The following is a 13,239-nucleotide window of genomic DNA, read 5'->3' on the forward strand; positions in this document are numbered from 1 at the left end:
GAGAGAGGGTGTTACACCCTCTCCCTTTGGAAAAAGGTGTTAAGGCAGGGGAGGAGTAGCCTCCCCCAGCCTCTGGAAATGCTTTCAGGGCACAGATGGTGCCCATTTCTGCATAAGCCAGTCTACACCAGTTCAGGGACCCCTCAGCCCTGCTCTGGCGCGAAACTGGACAAAGGAAAGGGGAGTGATCACTCCCCTGACCTGCACCTCCCCTGGGAGGTGCCCAGAGCTCCTCCAGTGTGCTCCAGACCTCTGCCATCTTGGAAACAGAGGTGCTGCTGGCACACTGGACTGCTCTGAGTGGCCAGGGCCAGCAGGTGACGTCAGAGACTCCTTCTGATAGGCTCCTTCAGGTGTTGCTAGCCTATCCTCTCTCCTAAGTAGCCAAACCCTCTTTTCTGGCTATTTAGGGTCTCTGCTCTGGGGAATTCTTTAGAAAACGAATGCAAGAGCTCATCAGAGTTCCTCTGCATCTCTCTCTTCACCTTCTGCCAAGGAATCGACTGCTGACCGTGCTGGAAGCCTGCAAAACTGCAACAAAGTAGCAACGACGACTACTGCGACACTGTAAAGCTGATCCAGCCGCCTTCTCGACTGTTTTCCTGGTGGTGCATGCTGTGGAGGTAGTCTGCCTCCTCTCTGCACTAGAAGCTCAGAAGAAATCTCCCGTGGGTTGACGGAATCTTCCCCCTGCAACCGCAGGCACCAAAGAACTGCATCACCGGTCCTCTGGGTCTCCTCTCAGCACGACGAGCGAGGTCCCTTGAACTCAGCAACTCTGTCCAAGTGACTCCCACAGTCCAGTGACTCTTCAGTCCAAGTTTGGTGGAGGTAAGTCCTTGCATCCCCACGCCAGACTGCATTGCTGGGAACCGCGTGTTTTGCAGCTACTCCGGCTCCTGTACACTTTTCCAGGATTTCCTTTGGGCACAGCCAAGCCTGGGTCCACGGCACTCTAAGCTGCATTGCACGACCTCCTGAGTTGTCCTCCGGCGGCGTGGGACTCTCTTGTGCAACTTCGGGTGAGCACCGTTTCACTCCACTTCGTAGTGCCTGTTCCGGCACTTCTGCGGGTGCTGCCTGATTCTGAGAGGGCTCCTTGTCTTGCTGGACGCCCCCTCTGTCCCCTCACGCAATTGGCGATATCCTGGTCCCTCCTGGGCCACAGCAGCATCCAAAAACCCTAACCGCGAGCTTTGCAGCTAGCAAGGCTTGTTTGCAGTCTTTCTGCGGGGAAAATACTTCTGCACGACTCTTCACGACGTGGGACATCCATCCTCCAAAAGGGAAGTTTCTAGCCCTTGTCGTTCTTGCAGAATCCTCAGCTTCTACCATCCGGTGGCAGCTTCTTTGCACCCACAGCTGGCATTTCCTGGGCATCTGCCCACTCCTGACTTGATCATGACTTTTGGACTTGGTCCCCTTGTTCCACAGGTACTCTCGTCTGGAACTCCATCGTTGTTGCATTGCTGGTGTTGGTCTTTCCTGCAGAATCCCCCTATCACGACTTCTGTGCTCTTTGGGGAACTTTAGTGCACTTTGCACTCACTTTTCAGGGTCTTGGGGTGGGCTATTTTTCTAACCCTCACTGTTTTCTTACAGTCCCAGCGACCCTCTACAAGGCCACATAGGTTTGGGGTCCATTCGTGGTTCGCATTCCACTTCTAGAGTATATGGGTTGTGTTGCCCCTATCCCTATGTGCCCCCATTGCATCCTATAGTGACTATACATTGTTTGCACTGTTTTCTATTGCTATTACTGCATATTTTGGTATTGTGTACATATATGTTGTGTATATTTGCTATCCTCATACTGAGGGTACTCACTGAGATACTTTGGCATATTGTCATAAAAATAAAGTACCTTTACTTTTAGTATATCTGTGTATTGTGTTTTCTTATGATATTGTGCAAGTGACACTAGTGGTACTGTAGGAGCTTCACTCGTCTTGTCATCTGGGCTCTCATTATTCTAAATGAGACTACTGGATTTCTAGGTAGCAGGATCTATAACGGTGTGGGGGACTGAGTCTGACCCACGTGTAAAGAACTCTGTCACCCTAAATCCGGTTTTTGCTCCGGCTAACTAGCAGTGCCTCATTTCTCCCATGTGGAAGGAATGATTTGGCAGCCGAGCGCATGATATCTTTGGAACTTCTCAGGGAAGTCGTGGTTACTCAGATCCAAACCAACTCTCTTATTTCCAATATGATCTCATATACAAATGACAAAGACAGTATAAGTTTTATATAATGTTTTTAATAAAACGACTGTATTTTAGATATTAAGGCGTGACCCGCAGTAACCAGAACGATACAACACAGTAGGATTGAAATAGTCACCAGGAGAGTAAAACATAAGAACAAAGCTATCATATTGTCTAACAGTTTCTACTCTCCCTCTGCTTGTTCTATTTAGAGCACAGCATGTTAAGCTGCTAGCTTGCCTATTAGAATCACTGTGGAGACATCAGCCCTCATACCTGAGCAAAGACCTGTGATCTTGGTTCAGCATCTGCAACGAGGCAGTCAGCGTCTAGTTGTGGTTCCCTGGTCAGAATCTCCCTCTTCCGTGTATTGGGACAAGGAAGTGATTTTATAACTAACATGTCATCGTGATCACAAAATGTCCCTACGCAGGAATGCCAAGTCTAAACTCCTACCACGTCTATCGGCAATGTACCAGACTGTATCCTTGACTGAAGCACAGAGTAAATATGTTATGGAGAACTCCAGTGCTGAAGTAGGCAAAACAGTGTGATATGAATAAAAAACAACACCGTAGAACTGGCTATTTGAAAAATAACAGTACGAAGCCTAATAAAAAGCATGTAGAGCAAAGTGCACAGAGGCTCTAAGCTGTCAGCAAATGAATAAAATATATTCAGGGCAAAGTGCACAAAGGCCTAAAGCCTGAAGCTAAAGCGCAATGAATACGTAAAACTAACCACCCTACACCCTCCCCTTGTCGGTAGCAAGTGGTTTCAATAATATAAAAGGATGCCCTAAATATAAACAATACCTAAAACAATTATTTCGACAAGGTGAGAAGACAACAAAGTCATAAATTTAGGTAACATGTGATCATAAAGCCAAATTCAATATAGTGTCAATTTCGTAAAAATCCAATCGTCAGATAGAAGCAATAGAACGCAGGAGTTCCTCCACTTCGATATATGTCAATATCGGAAGATCCACGCCACAAAGTACCATGGAGCAGGTGTGATCCAAAGCCCCAAAACCATTCAGGGCGGCACCCCGTGCAGGGCCTATGAAAGAGACAATACCATCTTCCTCCAGGAAGGGAATCTCATAAACCGCCTCACGAAGCAAGCGCATCCGTAGTGCACAAGTCTGGGAATGAGCCCTAATCGGGAACATCAACAGATCAGTATCGACCATTGGAGGGCGCTGCAATGAGAGACAGAGAGCCAGTGCATGTTCAAACGAGCACCAAAGGCATCGAAACACGGGTTGCACACAATCCAAAACCGGTCTGAATGACAGAGACCAGTCACACTCCAAATGTCCCAGGAGTGTCGCTCCAAAATGCTGCATCATGCGTTCACGACACAGCTGCGCTGACGGGAGCAGCAATACAGAATCTCGTCGTGACGGGACAGCCATTGCGAAAAAATAGCAACAACAGCAAGACTCCAGCCAATAAAGCCAAAGTAATCGGGAAACAACCAAAAATGCTTCAGAAAATAGAATGTATAGCCGAAGGTATCAAACTGAATATGGAAGAGAAGGTATGAGCAAAACCAACACCAACAACTTTGAAAAAATGTGCAATACCAGCAGTGCTGGATGCATTAAATATACGTCCCACAAGTTCACCGAAGTGATTCGGAAAGTTAGTATTCAAAAGGGACTGTATCTCCGCCGATGACCTTGCCACCTGAAGTGCGTAGGTCTCGCTAGCAGATGTAAGGGCCACATGCTTTTGAAACAATAAAGCTTTTAGCCGACTCAACTTGTCGAAATCAACCTTGGAAGTAGCAATATGAGGCCAGATGTCTGCTACCTCCCTAAATTGAGTGGGGGGAAACAACACATTCCCGCAGCACGTAACGGCCTTGTTGACAACGACGATGTAAACTATTCCGGCACGCATGCCACAGCAGCGTTCGCTGTTAAGAACAATGTAACTGCCATTAGAAAGCACCTGGAAAGTGTTTTTAATAACCGAGACTGGAACTCCCTTCAGATAACAAGCTAAGTTAGCAATCGAAGCGTTACACGCCCCGTGCAAGGACAGCTGTTTACAAACCATTGAAAGGCTGACAGAAGCTTCGCATTCGCTGCCGCTAAGAAAAACCTCCTTCAAACCATTAACACATCTGTACTGAAAGGGAAGGTCCCACACCTCGTGTATGTAACTGTCTCCCAATAGTTCATATCTACCCACCGGAATGTGCTTCAAACACGAAGTAAATTGCAAAGTAGAGATAGGCAAATTAATAACCCCATGAATCAACCATTCAGCTGACGGAATCTCAGCTACCGTGAAAGGCAGTTTCTCTAATTTCTCAATATTTAACATAACATATGTTGCTTCCTTTTTAGCCATCAGTTGTTGTTGACGAGTCAAATTAAAAGAGATAAAGATCTCTCTGGCACGAACGTGCTGCCATGGAAGGCGACCCGCCTTCAAGGTCTGAAGAGTCCAACCCAGCTGCATGATGGTCCGCGTCTGACTCTGCCCATGATATAAAGAAGACATGTACGATTTAATAATGTCAATGGCAGAGGAAACAATGCTGTCAATCGTGTAAACACGGTCAGAAAGGGTATGCATGCCATTATCAACAACAGACAAAGTCTGCATCAGATTTTCCTGATCAATCTGCCTCAATCGGGCTGCAGCCTCTTGTTGTGAAAGCTTCCAAATCTCATTATAAACCTCGTATAAGAACCTTTTCTTCTGTGGTACTTTGGGACCTGACAAAAAATCTTGTAAATCAGTATCATTAGACAGTAACGTGAGATGTGACTTAACTGCATCCAGCGTGGATGACTTCAACCATTGCTGACAAAGCTTCCCCACACTGTATGTAGTTATAATATCAGCATGTTCTGGTGATACGTAACGAGGGTCTGCCCTACTAGTCCTGAACCCCCCTGAAGAGGTGACAAAACGTTGATGACACACATTAGTGTCTGCAGGCCATAATAACCACCCGCCTGGATGTAACGATGAAGTGTTAAGCGTACCATTCTGGACCCAATGTGTAAAGTCACTAAAAGTAGCATTCACATAGTGCTGCCAATTTGTTAATTTAGAAGGGACAGGTATACTAGGCAAAGTCAACTCCCTAATTGTCGCTAAGCCCAAACAGCTAGTCTGTTGTACTGTGTCATTGAGGAAAATCATCTGCACAGGGATAATACATGCTCTAAATAACGTGTCCCTGCCTTGCATTTGCCAATTTTTCGAACCCCAAACACTTTTTAAGTCAACAGTTTTAAACCAGTATTCATACCCCTCGACCGAAAGTTTAGATACAAACAAATTTGAATACAGTAATTTAGTATCGGTCAATAACATTTGCTTATTAGAATACGGTGCAACTTTAAAATAGTAGGACTTAGCATTCCGTTGATCATGCCCAGAAAAATATGCAAATTTATCATAATACGTTTTCGAACTCCCTTGTGGAGGAGTCGAGCAATGTTCCCATTGCACATAATTAAACATGGGCTTAGGGCTACTAGCTTTATGAATAAAATGGTGTCCATAATAGTTGTAGCAAAACATGTCACCATGATTATCCCTAAATTGGTAAGCATCTTCATCGTCATAGACAGTATAATATTGCAAATCCGTTAGCATAGAATCTACTGTCTTCACATCCCAATCATCAGAAACAATGCCAGGTATAACAATATCATTCATTGATAATTTGAGGACATACGGTATTTGAATCAATTCAGTGGGACCACATATATCAAACATTACTTTATCCCACACAATTCCATCCGGAACTGGTATTGCAGAAATGTTTACAGTGGACAAGTCTCTTTGAACCATATGAGACGAAAAATGCGGTTTTAACACAGTCTCCACGTGCTCAATGTCAGATCGATCAGGAAGAAAATGACCATGTATTATCAGAAAAAAAGTAACCACAAATCCCAACCATAATAAAACAGTCATCACGGCCAAAAACAGCCAAAAATAGTTCCAAGGAAAAACAAAATATGTGCGTTTAAGCCAACCCAGCAGCCGTCGTGGACCGTGGACAGAAGTCATCGAGGACGAGGAGCCGGACACATCATTATCAGCGTCGTTGAAGCACCCAGAAGCAGTTCTAGCAAAAGGAGCAACTGTGAACAAAGAAGCAGATGGAGGCTCTCGCCGTGGCACACTATAAACCACATGTTCAGAAACATCAGTAGAACGTACAGCAATTTGATCAAAAGATTCCATATTAATCGCCGTCGGTGGAACAATCGCAAGATCATCATCCACCCTCCCCAAGCTCGGAGAGGAAACAGTGTCGGTGAAAATCACCTGCAGCGGGACTTCTTCCCCAGTAGTGAGAGGGATTCCGGAACTACTGGGTGTCCCTCTTGGTCTGCTGTGCAGAATCGGCCACATGTTGTAACTTGACATTATCAATGGAAACAAAGCGATTTCCTTTGGCCCCTCGCAGCGGCGGTAAAATCACAGTTCTCGTGCCGCTCACCCCCAACACAGGGACAGGTTCTCGATAAGAAGGACCAAATTCTTTTTTAACTGCGACCTTTTCACACACTAGATCCCCAATCCTGGGTATCCAACCAGTAGGTGTTACTGGCTCATCCTTAATTCCTGAGGAGGCAGCACTGGCAGAAGAGTTATCTTCACGGAATTGTTGTAAATCCTGCAAAACAGTGACACGATCATTTATGTCAAAGGGCGTATCTGCCGCCTCCACACCAGGACCATCTAGATCAGGAACATACATTTGTGTTCCAAACAGGCACTCATATGAAGTACGACCCCCCAGTGACCTTCTAGGCAAGTTATTAAGTGCTCTCTGTACTCCATATAGGTGGGCTAGCCAACCACGACCCGTACCTATAACTCTGGCCGTTAAGGACTGCTTTAAATCACGATTTAAACGCTCCACGACAGAATTTCCCTCGGGATGAAATGGAGACGAGAATTGGAGTTGGACCCCCAACAAAGCCATGGTGTCCCTGAATGCCTTAGAGGCAAAAGCAGGGCCCTGGTCCCAATGAAAAGCCGCAACTGCAAATGTATCGACAAAGATGCGCAAATCTTTAATAACAGTTCGAGCGTCAGCCGAGCGTTGTGGCCATACCCACACAAACCTGGAGCACGAATCTACAGCAACCAATATATATTTGTATGCACTATCTGGTGTCAGCGGACCACAATGATCAAGTACACACATTGTAATGGTTTATTTGAAATTAGAAGGGGCGTCTGCTGCGGGCGTCTAGCCGACGATGCTTTAATTTGTTGACAAACGTCACAACAAAGGACATATTGCTTCGTCTCTTTATAGAGACCAGGCCACCAGTAACAAGCCTGTAAAAGTGAAATTGTGGCAGCCACCCCAGCATGTGCAGAAGCCACCCCCTCATGTGCTGCAGAAATCAATCGAGGTCTCTCAATTTTATTGGGAATTTCACATACACCAATGCCTGGAATTGTAACAGCAGCATTCAGCGCACCATTCAAGCAGTAACTATATTTCTAAGGAAATCCTTTAGGAAAGGGCGTGCCATCAACCGCAGCCTTTATGGCAGCCGAAATGTCTGTGTCCGGTTTGGTAGTCGAACGAGTCACTGCGGCCACAGTGGCGACAGCCACTGCCGATTTCGCGGCTTCATCAGCCAAAGTATTCCCAGCAACGTGTATTCCAACGCGCTGGTGTCCAAGTGTATGCACAACATGGACTTTAGGAAGCGTTTCCTTCAGATCCGCAACCTTCCCCCACAACATTTTATGTTTAATGGTGTTGCCTTTAGAATCTCTGAACCCATTAATCTTCCAATAGTGTAGATATTCATTGAAAGACTGAACACAGTAGTAGGAGTCACAGACCAGCAAGGTTAAAGTTGCCGGATCCGCGTGCTCCAATGCTAACAATAGAGCTTTGAGCTCAGCCAGCTGTGCCGTGCAATCTCCCAACGTTTTAGTATAAGTATGTCGGGGGCAGAACACTTCCCCCTCCATAATGCCGCTCACCACCGCACATGTAGCAGAATACTGTTGTTTAGTCCCAACCGCTGGTTGCGCAGAGCCATCGGTATACATGGCCACTTGATATTGGTCAATAGGCAACGTACCAGCAGGAACAGGGTATTCCATTTCATATTGAAGAAATTCTTGAGTCTGCAGTTTAGGGTCAAATACGTAATCTACATCAGTGGCTGTCAAAGACGTAGCCCATTGTATCCATCGCGGGTGCAAAGCTTTCGAATTTGGAACACTCGCTTTTGTAACCGCCTCTAAGGCCGGAATTGGGGAAACGACAACAATGCGTTGACCCTGGGCCAGCGGTCTTTCTTTAATAACAGCCATCTGTACTGCAGTGAGAATTTTCTCAGTCTGTGCAAAACGTTGTTCTGCAGCTGAATACAAGTGAGACTTGTATGCTATCGGGACTGTTTCCCCCTCATTAAAGGTGACATAAGTAAACCCAACAGCCCCAGGTATCACCCTGATGACTAAATGTGTCTTATTGTCCGTGTGTGTAAGTGTTTTACTGCTAAGAGATCACTTTGTAATTCGCGCAGTATGTGTGTATGTTCAATCGTCCAAAATCTACTTGAAAAATTCGGACGAATCAACTCGTATAAGGGTTTTATACGCGTCGCATAATCAGGAATGTAAGTTCTGCCAAAATTCAGAAACCCCAACAATGACTGGAGCTTCCGAACCGTATTAGGAGGCTGCAATAAAGCAAATTTCTCCAAAAAATGTGGCGCTAAGCTCTTGCCCTCACTCGACAACTCATATCCCAGGAAAATGACGCTGAGGAAGGCAATCCTCGATTTCTTAAAATTAAACTTATAGCCAATATCAGCAAACCCCACAACAATGCGCGATACACGCCTTAGATGTTGCAGAATCTCATCGTCTGTCAGATATATGTCATCAACATATGATAATGCTTCAGGGTCGAACTCATGCAGTATTTCAGTTACACAAGCCGAAAACAGTCCTGGGCTATTCTTATACCCCTGAGGCAAACGACAAACTTTTTTCTGAGAGCCAAACGCACTGAAACAGGTATAGTCCCAACTCTCGGGCGCTATATTCTGGCAGAAAAATCCATTCGAGATATCTAATGTTGTCTTGTATTTTTTACGCACTATATTATTCATAAGTCCTGCGCTGTGTGAATTCTGTATTGCATATGTGCGTGTATGACTATTCAAATGTCTATAATCCATCACGATCCTATATGAATGGTCCGGTTTAGCAACTGGAAATAAGGGATTATTCATCGGCGAGACACAGGGCTCAAGTACTCCCTGATACTCCAATTGTGTAATAATTTTTCTAACCGATGCCCTTGCTTCAAATTTGATAGGATACTGCTGTTGCGGCTGAGGTTCGCCCTTTATCGGAATTACATGATAAGGTGATTGTCTGTCCCACCCCACGTTATTTCTATACAAGGCGGGAGCCTGTGCTAGAGCCCATGATTTACTATAGGACTCCGCTAGTTCTCTCGGAACAAGTGGTGAGAAGGAAGGTGTAATAACCTCCTCCCCAACCGGACAGTCGCGAACAAAGTCAGGTGTTTGCTGTTTCTTATCCCAGCGCTTCTTTGAACCCTCAGGTTGTTGCTGTTTAGCATTATCTTTATTATTTTTACCCTGTAACTGGGGTTTTTGTGGTCTAGCCCCTAGGCTATCACGACCAATACTAGAATATGTTTCCGCTATTATTCTCGGAAGCTCCCGCTCCTGATTAAGCAGCGGAACATCCCGAAGACGCATTCGCACTGCTAGTGCTACTGCCTCTCATTTGAGATTACTCAAAATAATAGAAGAAACTGTGGCAAAATTGCCCAGCAACTGCATGCCCAAATCTAAGGCTGGGGCAGCCCCATATTCATCCTGAATCTGTTTAAGCACGTCCGGTAAATTAGCTAATGCCGGTGTACCGTGTGCTGTAGTGTAGAGCGCGGCAAACACCGTGCCCCAGGTATTACAAAGGTCCACCGGAGGAACCATCCCGTACGGCAAACACATCGTCAAAATTCTATGTTTATCCTGCGGTCCCGTATGGGGAAATACTGCTTCCAGCGTATTCATTTTTTGCGCCAGCCAAAATGGAGTCTCCTCTCGTTTAGCCGGTACTTTACCCATAACTGAGTGCACAGTGGCCGGATTAATACCCGGAACCACAGCCTGTGGGTGCGCTGGAGCAGCACGCGCTGCATTCGTATTTAGTGTCTGCATGACAAACTGAACTAATCGTCTATATGTAGCCGTTAATTCCATATATAAACGACGAACTTCAACCACTGCCAATTGAGCAACCGCAGGATGAGGTGTATATGTAGCCAATAAAGGCCAGGTAGGACCATCATTACTCAGTGGACCTAACCTAACTTGTGCTACTGAGTGTGGGAGGGCGTCATCAAGCCAATTATGGTGTTCTTGATAAGATAGAGGTATTTCTAAATAAGCGCAAGCCCTGTATTGTCCAGGGACATTCGCAACAGTGTATTCGTGAAAAGTATTTGTTCCCCCATCCACTGCTGGAAATCCGACCCAAGAATAAAAAAGTTCCGTTCTATAGGCTGCATGGGCGTCCACCACAAAAGTGACTGGACCCCCCTGGACTGTCAGTCCATGTGTCAACAGATGTCCAGTGAGCGGATGACGCATATTAATTGCTATATTCACTACATTAGGATTCACCATTTTATAAAAAATAGCTTCAGGTCAGAGAAGGCACACCAATATCGGGGTTTTTCCTTTCAAAGTTCAAGCTTGAACAACCAACCACTAAGCAATAGGAAGTACCTATGCAGTGGCGGCGGAAACCCTCAGCCCCACGGACGTCTCCGTAAACGGAACCGAGGAGTCAAAATATATATGAGACCAAGAGAGTCAGTCGGACCTAATCATTAGAGCCAGACCAAACGTTGGCGGCGCCATGTCGCGTGGGCTCTCATTATTCTAAATGAGACTACTGGATTTCTAGGTAGCAGGATCTATAACGGTGTGGGGGACTGAGTCTGACCCACGTGTAAAGAACTCTGTCACCCTAAATCCGGTTTTTGCTTCGGCTAACTAGCAGTGCCTCATTTCTCCCATGTGGAAGGAATGATTTGGCAGCCGAGCGCATGACATCTTTGGAACTTCTCAGGGAAGTCGTGGTTACTCAGATCCAAACCAACTCTCTTATTTCCAATATGATCTCATATACAAATGACAAAGACAGTATAAGTTTTATAAAATGTTTTTAATAAAACGACTGTATTTTAGATATTAAGGCGTGAGCCGCAATAACCAGAACGATACAACACAGTAGGATTGAAATAGTCACCAGGAGAGTAAAACATAAGAACAAAGCTATCATATTGTCTAACAGTTTCTACTTTCCCGCTGCTTGTTCTATTTAGAGCACAGCATGTTAAGCTGCTAGCTTGCCTATTAGAATCACTGTGGAGACATCAGCCCTCATACCTGAGCAAAGACCTGTGATCTTGGTTCAGCATCTGCAACGAAGCAGTCAGCGTCTAGTTGTGGTTCCCTGGTCGGAATCTCCCTCTTCCGTGTATTGGGACAAGGAAGTGATTTTATAACTAACATGTCATCGTGATCACAAAATGTCCCTACGCAGGAATGCCAAGTCTAAACTCCTACCACGTCTATCGGCAATGTACCAGACTGTATCCTTGACTGAAGCACAGAGTAAATATGTTATGGAGAACTCCAGTGCTGAAGTAGGCAAAACAGTATGATATGAATAAAAAACAACACCGTAGAACTGGCTATTTGAAAAATAACAGTACGAAGCCTAATAAAAAGCATGTAGAGCAAAGTGCACAGAGGCTCTAAGCTGTCAGCAAATGAATAAAATATATTCAGGGCAAAGTACACAAAGGCCTAAAGCCTGAAGCTAAAGCGCAATGAATACGTAAAACTAACCACACTACAGTCTCCTAGTTCAGCCTAAGCTGCTCTGCTAAGCTACCTTTTCTATCAGCCTAAGCTGCTAGACAACCCTATACACTAATAAGGGATACCTGGGCCTGGTGCAAGGTGTAAGTACCCCTTGGTACTCACTACAAGCCAGTCCAGCCTCCTACAAGTCTACATAAAACCTAATTTCCCTCTTTCGTTCTTTGCTATGAGGTTTGGGGACAAGCACCACTGGGCTGTCCCCGGGGCTGTCTGTGTGCTCAATTACACCTAGGTCCAACATTTTCTGAACCTCAGATTTAATACAGTCTCTGACATGATCAGGCTGCCTATAAATCTTAATTTTGACAGGCAAACTGTCTCCAGTAGCAATGATATGTTCACACCAAGTAGTGGTACCAGGTGTGAGTGAAAAGAGTTCAGAAAAGTGGCCTAGTAAATGTTTACAGTCCTCCCTCTGCTCTGCTGTGGGGCAGTCTGCAAGTACAACTCCTTCCACTAAGCCATCAGCTTCAGTGTTGGAGAAGAGGTCAGGGAGAGGGTCACTCTCTTCTTCCTGTCCCTCATCAGTTGCCATGAGCAGGGTGAGATCAGCCCTGTCATAGTAGGGTTTCCGGCGATTGACATGGAGCACCCTAAGGGGACTCCTGGCAATGCCTAAGTCAACTAAGTAGGTGACTTCACCCTTTTTCTCAACAATTGTGTGGGGTCCACTCCATTTATCTTGGAGTGCTCTTGGGGCCACAGGCTCCAAGACCCACACTTTCTGCCCTGGTTGGTACTGAACCAAAACAGCCTTCTGGTCATGCCATTGCTTTTGGAGCTCTTGGCTGGCCTGAAGGTTTTTACTGGCCTTTTTCATGTACTCAACCATCCTTGATCTGAGGCCAAGTACATAGTCCACTATGTCTTGCTTTGGAGCTTTTAAAGGTTGTTCCCAACCCTCCTTAACAATTGTTAGAGGACCTCTCACAGGGTGTCCAAAGAGGAGTTCAAAGGGGCTGAAGCCCACTCCTTTCTGGGGTACCTCCCTGTAAGCAAAAAGGAGGCATGGTAAAAGGATATCCCATCTCCTGCGGAGTTTTTCAGGGAGTCCCATAATCATGCCTTT

This window comes from Pleurodeles waltl, chromosome 11, assembly GCF_031143425.1.
Source record: "Pleurodeles waltl isolate 20211129_DDA chromosome 11, aPleWal1.hap1.20221129, whole genome shotgun sequence".
NCBI classification, from domain to species: Eukaryota; Metazoa; Chordata; class Amphibia; order Caudata; family Salamandridae; genus Pleurodeles; species Pleurodeles waltl.